This window comes from Triticum aestivum, chromosome 2B, assembly GCF_018294505.1.
Source record: "Triticum aestivum cultivar Chinese Spring chromosome 2B, IWGSC CS RefSeq v2.1, whole genome shotgun sequence".
NCBI lineage: Eukaryota > Viridiplantae > Streptophyta > Magnoliopsida > Poales > Poaceae > Triticum > Triticum aestivum.
Genome location: NC_057798.1, coordinates 787,304,332 through 787,323,262, shown reverse-complemented (window position 1 = coordinate 787,323,262; position 18,931 = coordinate 787,304,332). Strand labels below are relative to the sequence as shown.

Below are 18,931 nucleotides of genomic sequence, written 5' to 3'. Positions count from 1 at the left end.
ACTCAGGCGTTGCTTCTCGGATCCTATCCGTGGAGTGGACCACGAAACGCTTGATCTTCAAGATAACCTCACATATCGAGAGTACCCCGTTCGTATCCTTGATCAAGCCGAGCGTACCACTCGACGTCATAATATCAAGTTTCTCAAGGTTCAATGGTCGCACCATTCTGAGAAGGAAGCAACTTGGGAAAGGGAGGATCGTCTTCGACTTGAGTACCCCGCCTTCTTTCCAAAGGAACCTAAATCTCGGGACGAGATTCTTTTGAGTGGGGGTGAGTTGTCACACCCTAGCTAGTTCATGCATTAGAGTGGTGCATCATGTCTATTTTTCTCAATAGAACTTGAAATGGGGATGACAGAACCCCCAGCCCCCTCTGAATCCAACTAGGGTTTACTAAAAATATTTTCAATGAACCTGAAATGCCCTTCCAGAATGTCCATCATTTTTGTCTTGGTTCAGCACCTCTGCCAAAAGTGATGCACAATTTTCTAGGTCATCCTAAGGTCTTTGTATTAAGTCATAAATATTTGAATTTGGGCATTTAAAATTTATAAAATATTTCAAATGCTCAAATATTCCCAAACTAAAATGTTCCTTGCTGGAAATATTCCAACTAAGGACCAGGTGCAGTTTGGTAAATTTTGGAGTTGCCTAGGTATTTTTAGAAATTCAACAAACTTACAGAATAAAAGCAGAAACAGGAAAATAGGAAAAACTTACCTGGCGCCTACTAACCGGCCCACCTGCCGGCCCAGCCCAGCTGCCGCGCCAGCGAGCTGCTTGGCTCGGCCAGGCAGGCGGGCAGGTGCTCAGCGGCGAGCACCGCATGGGTGCCACGCACCTGGTCGCCGCCTCGCCGCTCCCCTCATCCAGCTGATGACGGGGATCGATCCCCCTCTCTCCCCCGAACCCCTCGGACATCTCCTCTCCTCCCCAGCTCCTCTCCCTCGCGCTCCCCAGCCATGGCCGACGCCACCGCCGCCGCCCCATCGCCGTAGCCGCGCTCCCCGCCGTCCGTGCTCCGTCTCGCCGTGTCTAGGAGCTCCGCCACCATCCTCTTCGTCGAGCCAGCCGAGCCCCGCGTGCTCGTGTGGCCCGAGTCCACCGCACCGACTTCGCCCGAGTCCGCCGTCGCCGGAGATCCCCTTCAACACCGTCGCCGCATCAGTCCGTCCCCGACCCCGCCAGTTGCCTCCACGAGTGCCCTGTGAGCCTAGCCACCTCCCCTTCCTTTCCTCTCTCGCCCCCGAGCTGTGTAGCAACTTCACGAAGATCACCCGCACGCACCGCCGCGGAGATCGTCGCCGACGTGCTCCCGGCCATCCTCCGGTCGCCTCTCGGTGTCCATCGCACTCACCACGTCGCGTAGGGTCTAACCATACACTCCCCGCACCTCACCGCACACCCTAGCCCCGAGTTCGCCTCCACCCGAACTCCTGCGGCCGCCTAGGTCGTCTCCGGCGCCGATTCCGGCCACCCCGACCCCAACTAACTCCACCAAGAGCTGCGGTTTGTCCCCAGCTCCACTTAGATGCCTTCCGCGACCCATTTGGTGGCCGGAAGGGCCAAAATCACTTCCGCCGCCGCGTCGGGCTCGCCGGCGGCTAAACGCCGGTGCAGCCGACTTGACTTTGACCACGGGTGGGCCCTGGTTGACTCTGTTGAGTCAATGACAGGTGGGGCCCAGCCCTGTTAACTAATGTGGTTTAGTTCTAATTAATTTTTAGCTAAACTAATTGTGCTGACATGCGGGACCCACTGGTTAGTTTGACCTGGACCATTCTGTTGACCTGCTAAGGTCAGCATGACATCATGCTGACACAGTAATCCTTTTCTGGAATTAAAATAAATCCAGAATGGTTTATAAATTCCAGAAAATCCCCCAAACTTAAAAAATTCATAGTAATTCAACCATAGCTCCAAATGCAAAGTGTTATATATGAAAATGATCAGAAGAATCCAATCTATCCATCTGTACTAGTTTCATGCATGTTTAAACAAGCTAACCTACTGTTTATTGCAGAACAAGTTAAAGCACTTATAAGGGCCATGTATGAGTTTGAAAATTGAATCTTTGGTTCAAAATGGTTCAAACCCATCTGGTTTTAGTTGCATTAGCCCAACACACCCATATTGCCATGTTTTCATGCATGCATCATATTGTTGCATATTGTTTGGTAATGTTGTGTATCGGTGCTCTCTGCGGCAGGTCCTGCCTCTGAGGAGTATCGTGATTACCTCAACGAAGAACAATATCAGTGCATCGACCCATCAGGCAAGCAACCAACCATTTGATCATATCGATACAATCCCATGTTCTCGCTTCTGCTCTCTTTTACTGCATTAAGACAACGCATTTCAAACTGCTGTGTGCTACGGTAGTTGAACCCATTTCCTCTGCATGACCTGTCATTGCCACAGTAACTAGATGAAACCCACTAGCATGTGTAGGAGTTGATTGAGCCATATGTATGTGTTGTTCCTACCTTGCTATGCCTGCTATGCTTAGAGTCGTGTCAGGTCTGGTTCATCTGGGTGATCGGCTAGAGTGAAATGATCATGCCGGTAATGAGAGTGATGTGGTGAACATGATTTGGTAAAGGTATCGATGAAAGGCCATGTAGGAGTACATGGTGGGTTGTTTCATTGAAGCCGTCCTTAAGCACTGAGATCTGTATGTGTGATTTAAGAATCAGCTACTACCATGCATTGGGCCCGAAACCAATGGACCCTCTCGGCTTCTTATTCACCCTAGTCCTCTGTCCAGGAGTTGCAAATAGTTTCTGGTGTTTGTAGCCTACTAGAGGCCGTGGACAGCGCTGACCGTAGGGGTGGGCTGTGATGCGGTAGGTACATGGCCGGGAATACCGGGCACCCGTTAGGTGTCACGGAACCCTGTACACATCGTTCGGGGCCGTATGGGAAACCTCGGCCGGACTCCCTGCGGATGGAACCTGGATAGGCGATAAACCTGGACTAGAGACTTAGGTGTCTAGGTAGGTCATGGCCGACACCCACGTTGGGCTTCCGCTTGAAGGTTGCCGAGTACATGTCGTGTAAACGGCGGTAAGTGGTGAGAGCGTGTATGAAGAAGTGCATCCCTGCAGGGTTAACATTATCTATTCGAATAGCCGCGTCCGCGGTAAAGGACTACTTGGTTGCCTATATAGTTCATAGACAAGTAAATGGATACGACTAAAAATCTCAAGATAAGCGTGAGTGCCGAGGATGGTTCCTCCGTAGGATGACGGAGGTGGATCCTCGGTGGTGTATTGAAGTGGTGAGTAGTGGACACGTGTGCGCCAAACCATTTCAAGTTGGTGTATTCGTAGGATAGCTTAGCCAAATATCAAAGCTGGCTTGCTGCAATAACCCCACCAACCCTTCTTGATAATGTGCATGTATGTAGGATCTGATGTAAGTCTTGCTGAGTACCTTTGTACTCATGTTGCTTTAATTTACATTTTTCAGAAGACGCTGCAACCCCTTCTGATGGGTTCTTCGTAGACGTTGACATCGATGAGTAGACCGAGGCCCAGGTTGTGACCCTGAGCTTGTGAAGGACCACGTAGTATAGCCAGGCTTCCCAAGCCTCTTTTATTTTACTAGTTGTCTGTACCCAGACAAGTTACTTCCGCTGTTGGCTTGTATATCTGTATGACTTGAATGCTGGGTCGTGTGACCCGTACTTGTGTGTATGATATGTATGGCTCTCTGAGCCTTAAATAAAGTACTGGTGTCGTAAAGTCATGTTGTGATGCCTTGTTGTATTTGCACATATCGAGCATATTGTGTGTATGATTGAAATGCTTGGTATGTGTGGGATCTGACTATCTAGTTGTTTATTCTTAGTAGCCTCTCTTACCGGGAAATGTCTCCTAGTGTCTCCACTGAGCCTTGGTAGCTTGCTACTGCTCCAGAACACTTAGGCTGACCGGCATGTGTCCTTCTTCGTTCTTGTGTCTGTCCCTTCGGGGAAATGTCACGCGATGGATACCGGAGTCTTGTTAGCCCGCTACAGCCCGGTTTACCGGAGTTCTGCTAGCCCAGTGCTACAGCCCGGATTCACTTGCTGATGACCGACACGTTCGATGCTGGGTCATGGATGCCTGTCCCTGTAAGTCTGTGCCACTTTGGGTTTACGACTAGCCATGTCAGCCCGGGCTCTTTACCATATGGATGCTAGCAACACTATCATATACGTGTGACAAAAGGCGCAAACGGTCCCGGGCAAAGGTAAGACGACACACGTGGAATACTGTGCGTGAGGCCGCAAAGGAATATGAGGTGTTACATGCTAGATCGATGTGGCATCGAGTCGGGGTCCTGACACGGAAGCAAAACCGTGCCTCTCGCGAAATAAAAAAAAACAGAAAACACGACTTTTTTTCCTTTCCAAGAGGCATGGCCGTGCCTCTCGCGAAAACAAAATCGTGACTCTCGCAAAAAAATATTCATTTTTTTGTGCAATTTTTTTTTCGAATTTTTTTTTGGTCGAAAAGCTAGGGAAGACCGGTAAAAAACCAAAACGTCAAAAAAACCCGAAAAGAAAACCTTTTAAAAAGCTGAAAACGCGTGCGTAAAAAAAAATCCGGAGGGAGCGTCCAGAGCGCAACACGTGGCGAATGGCTGTGAGCGCGTCAAGTGGCGTCGATCGTTGCGAGGTTCCCGAAGGAGCGCTCATTAATTAGTTACTCCCGGGGGCGCCCTCCTCCCTAGTCCAATTCGGATCAGTCCATGGGGAGGGGTGCGGCCACCCTTTGAGGCCTTTCTCTCCTTTCCCGTATGGCCCATTAAGGCCCAATACGAATTCCCGTAACTCTCCGGTACTCCAAAAAATGCCCAAATCACTCGGAACCTTTCCGATGTCCGAATATAGTCATCCAATATATCGATCTTTACGTCTCGACCATTTCGAGACTCCTAATCATGTCCATGATCTCATCTGGGACTCCGAACTACCTTCGGTACATCAAAACACATAACTCATAATATAAATCGTCACGGAACGTTAAGCGTGCGGACCCTACGGGTTCGAGAACTATGTAGACATGACCGAGACACGTCTCCGGTTAATAACTAATAGCGGAACTTGGATGCTCATATTGGCTCCCACATATTCTACGAAGATCTTTATCGGTCAAACCGCATAACAACATACATTGTTCCCTTTGTCATCGGTATGTTACTTGCCCGAAATTCGATCATCGGTATCTCAATACCTAGTTCAATCTCGTTACCGGCAAGTCTCTTTACTCGTTATGTAATGCATCTTCCCGCAACTAACTCATTAATCATATTGCTTGCAAGGCTTATAGTGATGTGCATTACCGAGAGGGCCCAGAGATACCTCTCCGACAATCGGAGTGACAAATCCTAATCTTGAAATACGCCAACTCAACAAGTACCTTCGGAGACACCTGTAGAGCACCTTTATAATCACCGAGTTACGTTGTGACGTTTGGTAGCACATAAAGTGTTCATCCAATAAACGGGAGTTGCATAATCTCATAGTCATAGGAACATGTATAAGTCATGAAGAAAGCAATAGCAACATACTAAACGATCAAGTGCTAAGCTAACGGAATGGGTCATGTCAATCACATCATTCTCTAATGATGTGACCTCGTTAATTGAATGACAACTCATGTCTATGGCTAGGAAACTTAACCATCTTTGATTCAACGAGCTAGTCAAGTAGAGGCATACTAGTGACACTATGTTTGTCTATGTATTCACACATGTATTATGTTTCCGGTTAATACAATTCTAGCATCAATAATAAATATTTATCATGAAATAAGGAAATAAATAATAACTTTATTATTGTCTCTAGGGCATATTTCCTTCAGTCTCGCACTTGCACTAGAGTCAATAATCTAGTTCACATCGCCATGTGATTTAACACCAATATTCACATTTGTATGTGATTAATACCCATAGTTCACATCGTCATGTGATCAACACCCAAAAGATTTACTAGAGTCAATAATTTAGTTCACATCGCTATGCGATTAACACCCAAAGAGTACTAAGGTATGATCATGTTTTGCTCGTGAGAGAAGTTTAGTCAACAGGTCTGTCACATTCAGAGCCGTATGTATTTTGCAAAATATTCTATGTCTACAATGCTCTGCACGGAGCTACTCTAGCTAATTGCTCCCACTTTCAATATGTATCCAGATTGAGGCTTAGAGTCATCTGGATCGGTGTAAAAGCTTGTATCGACGTAACTTTTTACGACGAACTCTTTATCACCTCTATAACCGAGAAATATTTCCTTAGTCCCTACAAAGGATATTCTTGACCGCTGTCCAGTGATCTACTTCTAGATCAAAAATTGTACTCCCTTGCCAAACTCAGAGCAAGGTATACAATAGGTCTGGTACGCAGCATAGCATACTTTATAGAACCTATGACTGAGGCATAGGGAATGACTTTTCATTCTCTTTCTATTTTCTGCCATGGTCGGGTTTTGAGTCTTACTCAACTTCACACCTTGCAACATAGGCAAGAACTCCTTCTTTGACTGTTCCATTTTGAACTACTTCAAAATCTTATCAAGGTGTGTACCCATTGAAAAATCTTATCAAGTGTCTTGATCTATCTCTATAGATCTTGATGCTCAATGTGTAAGAAGCTTCACTGAGGTCTTTCTTTGAAAAACTCCTTTCAAACACTCCTTTATGCTTTCCAGAAAATTCTACATTATTTCTGATCAACAATATGTCATTCACATATACTTATCAGAAAGGTTGTAGTGCTCCCACTCACTTTATTGTAAATACAGGCTTCACCGCAAGTCCGTATAAAACTATATGCTTTGATCAACTTATCAAAGTGTATATTCCAACTCCGAGATGCTTGCACCAGTCCATAGATGGATCATTGGAGCTTGCACGTTTTGTTACCACCTTTAGGATCGACAAAACCTTCTGGTTGCATCATATACAACTCTTCTTTAAGAAATCCATTAAGGAATGTAGTTTTGACATCCATTTGCCAAATTTCATAAAATGCGGCAATTGCTAACATGATTCGGACAGACTTTTAAGCATCGATACGAGTAAGAAAATCTCATTGTATTCAACACCTTGAACTTGTCGAAAACCTTTTTCGACAATTTGAGCTTTGTAGATAGTAATACAACTATCAACGTACGTCTTCCTCTTAAAGATCCATTTATTTTCTGTGGCTTGCCGATCATCGGGCAAGTCAACCAAAGTCCACACTTTGTTCTCATACATGGATCCCATCTTAGATTTCATAGCCTTAAGCCATTTCATGGAATCTGGGCTCATCATCGCTTCCTCATAATCCGTAGGTTTGTGATGGTCAAGTAACATGACCTCCAGAACAGGATTACCGTACCACTCTGGTGCGGATCTTACTCTGGTTGACCTACGAAGTTCGGTAGTTAACTTGATCTGAAGTTTCATGATCATCATCATTAACTTCCTCACTAATCTGTGTAGGCATCACTGGAACAAGTTTCTGTGATGAACTACTTTCCAATTCGGGAGAAGGTACAATTACCTTATCAAGTTCTACTTTCCTCCCACTCACTTCTTTCGAGAAAACTCCTTCTCTAGAAACGATCCATTCTTAGCAACGAATGTCTTGGCTTCAGATCTGTGATAGAAGGTGTACCCAACTGTCTCCTTTGGTATCCTATGAAGACACATTTCTCCGATTTGGGTTTGAGCTTATCAGGATGAAACTTTTTCACATAAGCATCGCAATCCCAAACTTTAAGAAATGACAGCATAGGTTTCTTGCTAAACCACAGTTCATATGGTGTCGTCTCAACGGATTTAGATGGTGCCCTTTTTAACGTGAATGCAACTGTCTCTGATGCATAACCCCAAAATGATAGTGGTAAATCGGTAAGAGACATCATAGATCGCACCATATCTAGTAAAGTACGATTACAACGTTCGGACACACCATTACATTGTGGTGTTCCAGGTGGCGTGAGTTGCGAAACTATTTCACAGTGTTTCAAATGAAGACCAAACTCGTAACTCAAATATTTGTCTCCATGATCAGATCATAGAAACTTTATTTTCTTGTGATGATGATTTTTCACTTCACTCTGAAATTCTTCGAACTTTTCAAATGTTTCAGACTTATGTTTTCATCAAGTAGATATACCCATATTTTCTCAAATCATCTGTGAAGGTCTGAAAATAACGATACCTGCCGCGAGCCTCAACACTCATCAGATCGCATACATCAGTATGTATTATTTCCAATAAGTCAGTTGCTCGCTCCATTGTTCCGGAGAACGGGGTCTTAGTCATCTTGCCCATAAGGCATGGTTCGCAAGTATCAAGTGATTCATAATAAAGTGATTCCAAAATCCCATCAGCATGGTGTTTCTTCATGCGCTTTACACCAATATGACCTAAATGGCAGTGCCACAAATAAGTTGCACTATCATTATTAACTTTGCATCTTTTGGCTTCAATATTGTGAATATGTGTATCACTATGATCGAGATCCAACAAACCATTTTCATTGGGTGTATGAACATAGAAGGTTTTATTCATGTAAACAGAACAACAAGTATTCTCTAACTTAAATGAATAACCGTATTGTAATGAACATGATCAAATCATAGTCATGCTCAAACCAAACACCAAATAAAACTTATTTAGTTTCAACACTAATCCCGAAAGTATAGGGAGTGTGAGATGATGATCATATAAATCTTGGAACCACTTCCAACACACATCGTCACTTCACCCTTAACTAGTCTATGTTCATTCTGCAACTCCCGTTTCAAGTTACTACTCTTAGCAACTGAACTAGTATCAAATACCGAGGGGTTACTATGAACACTAGTAAAGTACACATCAATAATCTGTATATCAAATATACCTTTGTTTACTTTGCCATCCTTCTTACCCGCCAAATGTTTGGGGTAGTTCCGCTTCCAGTGACCATTCCCTTTGAAGTAGAAGCACTCAGTTCCAGGCTTGGGTCTAGCTTTGGGCTTCTTCATTGGAGCAGCAACTTGCTTGCTATTCTTCTTGAAGTTCCCTTTCTTTCCCTTTGCCCTTTTACTTGAAACTAGTGTTCTTGTCAACCATCAACACTTGATGCTTTTCTTGATTTCTACCTTCGCCGATTTCAGCATCGCGAAGAGCTCGGGAATTAATTTCGTCATCCCTTGCATATATAGTTCATCACAAAGTTCTAGTAACTTGGTGATAGTGACTAGAGAATTTTATCAATTACTATCTTATCTGGAAGATTAACTCCCACTTGATTCAAGCAATTGTAGTACCCAGACAATCTGAGCACATGCTTATTGGTTGAGCTATTCTCCTCCATGTTGTAGGCAAAGTACTGTTAGAGGACTCATACCTCTCGACACGGGCATGAGTATGAAATACCAATTTCAACTCTCGGAACATCTCATATGCTCCATGGCGTTCAAAACATTTTTGAAGTCCCGGTTCTAAGCCGTAAATCATGGTGCACAAAACTATCAAGTATTCATCTTACCGAGCTTGTCAAACGTTCATAACGTCTGCATCTGCTCCTGCAATAGATCTTTCACCTAGTGGTGCATCAAGGACATAAGTCTTCTGTGCAACAATGAGGATAATCCTCAGAACACGGATTCAATTCGCATCATTTCTACTAACATCTTTCAACATAGTTTTTCTCTAGGAACATATCAAAATAAACATAGGGAAGCAACAACGCGAGCTATTGATCTACAACATAATTTGCAAAATACTATCAGGACTAAGTTCAAGATAAATAAAAGTTCAATTAATCATATTACTTAAGAACTCCCACTTAGATAGACATCCCTCTAATCATCTAAGTGATCACGTGTTCCAAATCAATTAAACCATGTCCGATCATCACATGAGATGGAGTAGTTTTCAATGGTGAACATCACTATGTTGATCATATCTACTATATGATTCACGCTCGACCTTTCGGTCTCAGTGTTCCGAGGCCATATCTGTATATTCTAGGCTCGTCAAGTTTAACCTAAGTATTCTGCGTGTGTAAAAATGTCTTACACCCGTTGTATTTGAACATAGAGCTTATCACAACCGATCATCACGTGGTGTCTCAGCATGAAGAACTTTCGCAACGGTGCATACTCAGGGAGAACACTTATACCTTGAAATTTAGTGAGAGATCATCTTATAATGCTACCTTCAATCAAAGTAAAATAAGATGCATAAAGGATAAACATCACATGCAATCAATATAAGTGATATGATATGGCCATCATCATCTTGTGCTTGTGATCTCCATCTCCGAAGCACCGTCATGATCACCATCGTCACCGGCGCGACACCTTGATCTCCATTGTAGCATCGTTGTAGTCTCGCCAACTATTGCTTATACGACTATTGCTACCTCTTAGTGATAAACTAAAGCAATTACAGGGCGATTGCATTGCATACAATAAAGCGACAACCATATGGCTCCTGCCAGTTGCGAATAACTCTGTTACAAAACATGATCATCTCATACAATAAAATTTAGCATCATGTCTTGACCATATCACATCACAACATGCCCTTCAAAAACAAGTTAGACGTCCTATACTTTGTTGTTGCAAGTTTTACGTGGCTGCTACGGGCTGAGCAAGAATTGTTCTTACCTACGCATCAAAACCACAACGATATTTCGTCAAGTTAGTGCTGTTTTAACCTTCTCAAGGACCAGGCGTAGCCACACTCGGTTCAACTAAAGTTGGAGAAACTGACACCCGCCAGCCACCTGTGTGCAAAGCACGTCGGTAGAACCAGTCTCATGTAAGCATATGCGTAATGATGGTCCGGGCCGCTTCATCCAACAATACCGCCGAACCAAAGTATGACATGCTGGTAAGAAGTATGACTTGTATCGCCCACAACTCACTTGTGTTCTACTCGTGCATATAACATCTACACATAAAACCAGGCTCGGATGCCACTGTTGGGGAACGGAGTAATTTCAAAAAAATTCCTACGCACACGCAAGATCATGGTGATGCATAGCAACGAGAGGGGAGAGTGTTGTCCACGTACCCTCGTAGACCGAAAGCGGAAGCGTTAGCACAACGCGATTGATGTAGTCATATGTCTTCACGATCCGACTGATCCAAGTACCGAACGTACGGCACCTTCGAGTTCAACACACGTTTAGCTTGATGACGTCCCGCGAACTCCGATCCAACAGAGCTTCACGGGAGATTTCCGTCAGCAAGACGACGTGATGACGGTGATGATGTTGCTACCGACGCAGGGCTTCGCCTAAGCACCGCTATGATATGACCGAGGTGGAATATGGTGGAGGGGGGCACCGCACACGGCTGGGAGAGATCAACAGATCAACTTGTGTGTCTATGGGGTGCCCCCTAGCCACGTATATAAAGTATGGAGGGAGGAGGAGGCCGGCCCTCATAGGGCGCGCCCAAGTGTGGAGTCCTACTAGGACTCCCTAGTCCTAGTAGGATTCCTCCTCCCACATGGAATAGGAAAAAGGAAAGGGAGAAGGAGAAGGAAGGAAGGGGGCGCCCCCCCCCCCCTCGCTAGTCCAATTCGGACCAGTCCATGGGGAGGGGTGCGTCCACCCTTTCCCGGCCTTTCTCTCCTTTCCCGTATGGCCCATTAAGGCCCAATACGAATTCCCATAACTCTCCGGTACTCCGAAAAGTACCCGAATCACTCGGAACCTTTCCGATATCCGAATATAGTTGTCCAATATATCGATCCTTACGTCGTGACCATTTCGAGACTTATCGTCATGTCCCTGGTCTCATCCGGGACTCCGAACTACCTTTGGTACATCAAAACACATAACTCATAATATAAATCGTCACCTAACGCTAAGCGTGCGGACCCTACGGGTTCGAGAACTATGTAGGCATGACCGAGACACGTCTCCGGTCAATAACCAATAGCGGAACCTGGATGCTCATATTGGCTCCCACATATTCTACGAAGATATTTATTGGTCAAACCGCATAGTAACATGCGTTGTTCCCTTTGTCATCAGTATGTTACTTGCCCGAGATTCGATCGTCGGTATCTCAATACCTAGTTCAATCTCGTTACCGGCAAGTCTCTTTACTCGTTATGTAATGCATCATCCCGCAACTAACTCATTAGTCATATTGCTTGCAAGGCTTATAGTGATGTGCATTATCGAGAGGGCCCAAAGATACCTCTCCGACAATCGGAGTGACAAATCCTAATCTCGAAATACGCCAACTCAACAAGTACCTTCGGAGACACCTATAGAGGACATTTATAATCACCCAGTTACGTTGTGACGTTTGGTAGCACAGAAAGTGTTCATCCGGTAAACGGGAGTTGCATAATCTCATAGTCATAGGAACATGTATAAGTCATGAAGAAAGCAATAACAACATACTAAACGACCAAGTGCTAAGCTAACGGAATGGGTCAAGTCAATCACATCATTCTCTAATGATGTGACCCCGTTAATCAAATGTATTATGATTCCGGTTAATATAATTCTAGCATAAATAATAAACATTTATCATGAAATAAGGAAATAAATAATAACTTTATTATTGCCTCTAGGGCATATTTCCTTCAGGAGAGACCCTCCGCCGCCGCCGATCACCTGTCAATTCTAGGAATTGAGCTCGGGCCGCTAGACTGCATAACTGCATGCCCAACCACTGAGCCAAGGCTCTCTTGTGGATGTGGATGTAATTTTTACCTCTAGTGTTTTTGTACTGCCTTGACAGTTGATGAATAGATCGGATAGATCGGTAATTTTCTGGCAAAAAAATTATACATAGTGCTCGGACTAGCCTTAAAGAAGGCATGAAATTCTGGTTAGATGCCTTGTGATTGATCTGATCCGCTCCTGTGCACATATCCCATTTGATATAGGGAAACGTTTCACGCCGGTCGACCGGCTGAAACTCCGCCGGTCAAGTCCACGCTAGCAATAGGCCCACCCACCACCGCTTAAGCCTGTCTCTATCATCCCGCACGATTCACTCCACCATTTATTCCTTTCCTTATCCTCTCGCCCATCTTCTCCCCGTTGCTCCCCAAATAAACTCTTGCCGGTGATGACCGCCGTCGATGTCGCGAGCAGCCATCATCCACATGCCCCTGCTGCTCCGGCGAGCAGCCGCCATCCACTCACCCCCGCGCTACTCCGGCGAGCGGCCGCCATCCACCCGCCCCGCACTACACCGGCGATCGGCCGCCCATCCATCAGCGCGGTTGTGCGGCAACCCAGCTTGCGGCGTGGGATTGGGCGCTTCAAACGGCGGCGACCATGCTACAACGACGACGAGCGGGAGTGGCAACCGGTGGCACGCGACGGCAGCGACCAAGGATGACCGCAGGCTGCCACCGGTGCTGCAAACCACAAGCAATTTTGCTGGAAGCTGTCGTCAGAGAAGCTGGAAGCGACAATGCGAGGAGCTACAACCAACATCGGCGGCGACTCCAACATGCTACAACCGGCAAATCATGAGCTACAACCGGCATTTATTCTTACTTGTACCGGCATCATGATTTGCTGGAACCAGTGTCTTTTTTTGCTAGAACCGGAAACAGTTGTTGCTATCATCTTTTTTGATTTGCTAGATCAGACCAAGTTTTGCTACTACCGTATTTTAATTTTGCTGGAAGTAGCCTGGTTTTTTGCTACAACCGTATTCTGGTTTTGCAACGGCGGCTATTTTTTGCGACCGGCGACGGCGACGGTGGCCATTTTTGCTACAACCGTGTCAAAGTTTTGCTACTACCGTCCGTGTTTTTGCTACATCCATTCATGAAGCTGTGGTGATTTTTTACGACATTTTTGTTGCAACAACCTTGTTTTTTGCTACTACTGGAGACGTGTTTTGCTACATCCATTCACGAGGCCATGGTGCTTCAAGCGCGGCGGCGAGTTCTGGCGGCGTTTTTGCTACAACTGTCTGAATTTTTGCTACGTCCATTCACGAATTAGCTGCAACCGCGGCGAGTGTTGCATGTGTCAATGGCCGGCGGCGGCGGAGTTGCGACGGCTTCGTCGCCCAGGTGCGGCCGACGGCGGAAGTGGCTAGCTGCCATCTGTGGCGAGGCTGGTGCGGCGAGGTGCAGGCTGCTGCGAGGTCAACGACCGGCGGGGGCGTCCCGCGGTGCGGTGCGGCGGGGAGCGGCTGCGGTGGGGAGATTTTTCTCGAAGGAATCTCACGCAGATCTGACAGCCCTGGCTGGCGCATCGGACGGCTGGTGCTGGACCGGCCCAACGGTTGGGCCGGCGCACCGGCGCAGATCAGCGCCCTTTGATATAATATAAAATGGCGAGTAGGGGTCTTCCTACTACTATTTTTCGCTGTGGTGACCGATCAGCTATCAATACATCTCGCCATGATATGTTCTGTGGTGGTGGATGCACCGACCAGAGGTGATTAATGCCTGAAATACATCTGGCCATGATATCTACCAGCTGCATGCATACACGTTGTTTTCATCCCGAATTAGTATGGGCACATGGTAGACCATATGCATATGCATGCACCGACTTGAGATCGTGGTGGAAGATGACCGGGGGCCGGGTACGTGTGATGGACTGGATAGTGACATATGTGAAACAGAATTAATTAAAGATAGTGTCTTCTAAACCAAGGCCTTGTTGTAGACAGTGTCTTCTCCACGATAGATCATACACCACTGATTATATACAACATCATAATTAATGCAGCATGGGGTTAAGCAAAAAAAAAATGGATTTTTGGCATTCTGGAGATATGTAGTACTTATCGTTAAGCAACTCTCATCGTTGACTGTATTAATGCGTCCATCGAACCATATGCCTGATGGCAGAGGGAACTTCTCTCTATAAATGGAGCCATCGGCATGTCCATGCAGCATACACCCAAGCACTAGCATCTCCCCACACTAGCTACTGGAAAAAATGTCGACCTTGTTCTCGCAGGAGCTGCTCATCTCCACATTCGCCATCATTATTGTTCCCCTCTACATGTTGTATCTCAGGTCTAGCAGATCAAAGAACCCATCAGTGCTCCCCATAAACTGGCCAATAGTGGGGGTCTTCCCTTACCTTATCGCCAACTTCCACAACCTGCACGACTACCTCGCCGTCGTCCTCGCCGGATCAGGCCACAACTTCAGGGCGCACGGCCCGCCTGGGACCGGGTTGCGGTTCTTCATCACATGCGAACCGGCCAACGTCCGGCACATCTTCACGACGAACCATGCAAACTTCCCCAAGGGCGCGGAGTTCACAGCCATCTTTGACATCGTGGGTGGCAGCTTCTTCACCACCGAAGGCGAGCCCTGGCCTCGGCAACGCGCAAGAGCCCGGAGAGTCTTGAGCAACCCACGGTTGCTTGCCTGTATGACCGCTTGCTGCCGCGACAAGGTGGAGAACGGCCTCCTCCCGGTGCTCATGCACATGGCGAGCACCGGGACCACGTTTGACCTGCAAGATTTGACAACAAGGCTCGTGTTCGACATGACTGCCACGCCTCTCTTTGGCGTGGACCCGGGCCTCCTGTCCTCGAACATGCCGCCCATGGACGCCGCGGTCGCCATGGACACGGTCATATGGAGGTGGCCTTGTTCCGGCACATCATGCCGACCTCTGGCTGGAAGGTGATGAGGTGGCTAAACATCGGCCCGAAAAGGAAGCTCGCCACAGCGCACACGGTTCTAGGTGGGTTCGTTGAGGAGATGATGGAGAGGAGGAAGAAGAAGGAACATGTTGCAAACGAGGGAGATCCTTCTTCCGTGGACATTCTGTCTTCCTACATTGTTGATCCAGACTACCAGCAGAACGACGGCTTGCTCCATGCGACGCTCATCAACTACATGATCGCGGGGAGGGACACAATCGGCACAGCTTTGACATGGGTCTTCTACAACCTCGCCCAAAACCCTCATGTCATGTCGGCCATCCGCAACGAACTATCACCTATTGCATCACGAAAAGCAGCCACAACCGCTAACAACAGCAGCACCATGGTGATCTTTGAACCGGAGGAGACCAAATATCTCGTCTACATGAGAGCCGCCATACACGAGTCTCTCAGGTTGCACCGCCCGGTCCCCATCGAGCGTAAGGCAGCGTTCGCCGACGACGTGATGCCGAGTGGCCATGTGGTACACGCCGGTGACACCTTATTAATTTCTTTCCACTCCATGGGGAGAATGGAAGGCGTGTGGGGGAAAGACTGCCGGGAGTATAACCCGGATAGATGGCTCTCAGAGGATGGCAAGAAGCTGCGGTACGCGCCGTCTCATAAATATTTGGCATTCAGCTCGGGCCCGAGGCTGTGCCTTGGCAAGGACGTCTCATTCATGGAGATGAATACCATTGTTGCGGCAATGGTGTGCAACTTTGATGTGGAAGTGGTTGAAGGGCAGAGAGTCCAGCCGAAGATGTCTTGTGTGCTGCAGATGAAAAATGAACTGATATTGGTTTGCTGTACTGTAGGAGGAGGAAGAAGACAAAACTTAGGAGGTATGCATCCTATCTACGACTACCAGCACGTATCATAGTTTTAAAAACTAGACCAGACCGGCGGTCCGACCGAAAAAACCATGGACCAGCGTCTTGCGTGGTTTTTCGTCTTACCTGGTTTTTTAAGGTGTACAGGTCATTTAGTAAAAACCAGAAAGTATTTTAAAAGGTGCATCAACGAGGAATGAAACAGCTAACCTTCAGGCAAGGCATGCTAAAGGCCCAATAAGCAACTAGGCTAATAATAATTAGTAATTATTAATGATTTGCATCCAAAATTATGTGTATTCATTTGATGTGATGTCAAAATTTTGAGAAAATACATTTAGTATTTTGATTTTTGGTCGCAAATGAACCGATGAACTGATGGCCCGACCAATAAAAATCTGAACCGACAACCTCACCAGTTCGATTTATTAAACTATGACACCTATCCGTCTGCTCTGCTAGCTGAGCAGTCTCAGTGTTCTGCCGACCAAAGCGCTAATGAGCACATAATGGCTAATCGTTAGATGGAGAATAAGAAATTGACGGTGGATCTTGCCATGGGCCAATGCCACCCACGGCGCCTGAATACCCGATGATTCCCTATGATTATGCATAAAATAAATAACTTGGTACGTACACAATGGCGGAATGACTCAACTTATCATATATAGAGGGAAATAACCGTGCCTTATTATTTTTATTATTTGTTTAAGATGCAAGCCTCTTGTAATAGTTAACAAAGGAACACAATCCATTGTGATATAGAATTATTAATCAATACATAATCATCAGACTGCGTAGTATTCCTGTCGGTCCTTACATTTGAAGACACGGCCCTGGAAAATGCTCCCTTCTTTTTTATTTACCACTATAGGAATCGACGAGTTTGTTGAGTGCACTTTATTGGGCACTCAGCAAACACACAACTTTACGGAGTGTGGTTGTAAAATACTCGGTAAAAATAGACACTCAGCATATTGAAAGTTTCCCGAGTGTTCTATTTTGGGGGAAAAAACATGGCAAAAAAAAACACTAGGCAAATATTTGGACACATGTCAATTTTAACCGTGCTTTACAGTGGACGGATAGTGTTATTGCCTTGTCGAGTGTAAAACACATGGTAAACAAGTAAAATCCAATAGCAGGCATGTATACATTTGGATTATTAAGAGCAAAGTTTTGAATTTTTATTTTATTTGCTACTTTTGTAATATTTGAGAGGATTTCGTAAAATAAATGATGTACATGACTTAGAAACCCAAGTATTCCCAAGAAAGAATCACAGTTTTGAAAGACAACGTCATAGTTTTTGAAAATGTGGTGATAGTTACTTCACCGTTTGACCTCAAAGTTGTTTCTACACGCAAGATACAACATTACATGGTCCATGTTAAAGTTTAGCATTATTTAGGGGTCAAATTCTATATTAAATAAGTAAATGGATTTATATTTATCTGATGGACATACATTTTACCTACAAGTACATGAAAAATGCTAAACAATTGGTAGAAAGATAATATTTAAGTTAATGAGTATATTTTTAGTATTATACAAACAGTGTTTTTAGTAAAAAGATTGTTTGACATGTTAGTTTCAGAAATCTTGCTCAACCAAATTCCTTTAAAATGTAAGCAAATTATTAAAAAAACACTTTCATATATACAAAAAAAATATGTGAACCTCAGATGTACTTATGTGTTTATGTCTATTTTAGTATCTCTAAATATCCCGGTAAAGCTCAAGCTCTGCAATGTACGGATCTAACAAATATCCTCAAAGAGGCTTGTAGATAAGGATAGTTAAGCTTAGTTGCTACTCATATGAATTGCAGAGCGTCTAAGCTGTCAATAAGTGGTCCGGTTGTGGTGTATGTGTAAGTCAAGGAATGCATGGTGCTTGACCATGTTGCCTCAAGTGTCCACTTGTCTCTATAGTGTGGCACCCCGGCTCAGAGGAACCGGAATGCCCCGTATTCCAGCCCAGAGATCCTAGAGATCGTGATAACTCTTCTGGAATATGGCACTGCTCGGTATAGAACCAATCAGCTCTTATTACAACAAATAAGGGATACAAGTCTGATGTTACAAAGGATCACATCAGCACGACGACAATAAGCCTGCTAAGGTAGCTCTATGCTAGCAGCAAAACAACTCGTAGAAGCAGAACAACGACGATGGTGGTTAACTCCACTTCGTATGGACTCTAGCTAGGACACGATCTAGCTCGCACGATCGGTAACCTCGACAAGCAATTAATCAATCATGGCATCACCTGCAATCTGGCATGACACGCCAGGTCAGTACATTGAATGTACTTGCAAGCTCACAACAACCAAAAGCATCAAGGCAAGACAACAACATATCATTAACAGGTTAAGTAATTAACAACTACTATGAGATGGTAACAACTATTAAGCATGATATAAAACTACTAGAATACTGATGAACCAACATCTCA

General features: G+C 45.4%; 1 pseudogene; it reads left to right on the top strand.

The window, feature by feature from the left end:
* Positions 1 to 14,891: 14,891 nt before the first annotated feature.
* Positions 14,892 to 17,106, top strand: LOC123042757 (noroxomaritidine synthase 1-like; annotated as a pseudogene).
* The last annotated feature ends 1,825 nt before the right edge of the window (positions 17,107 to 18,931 follow it).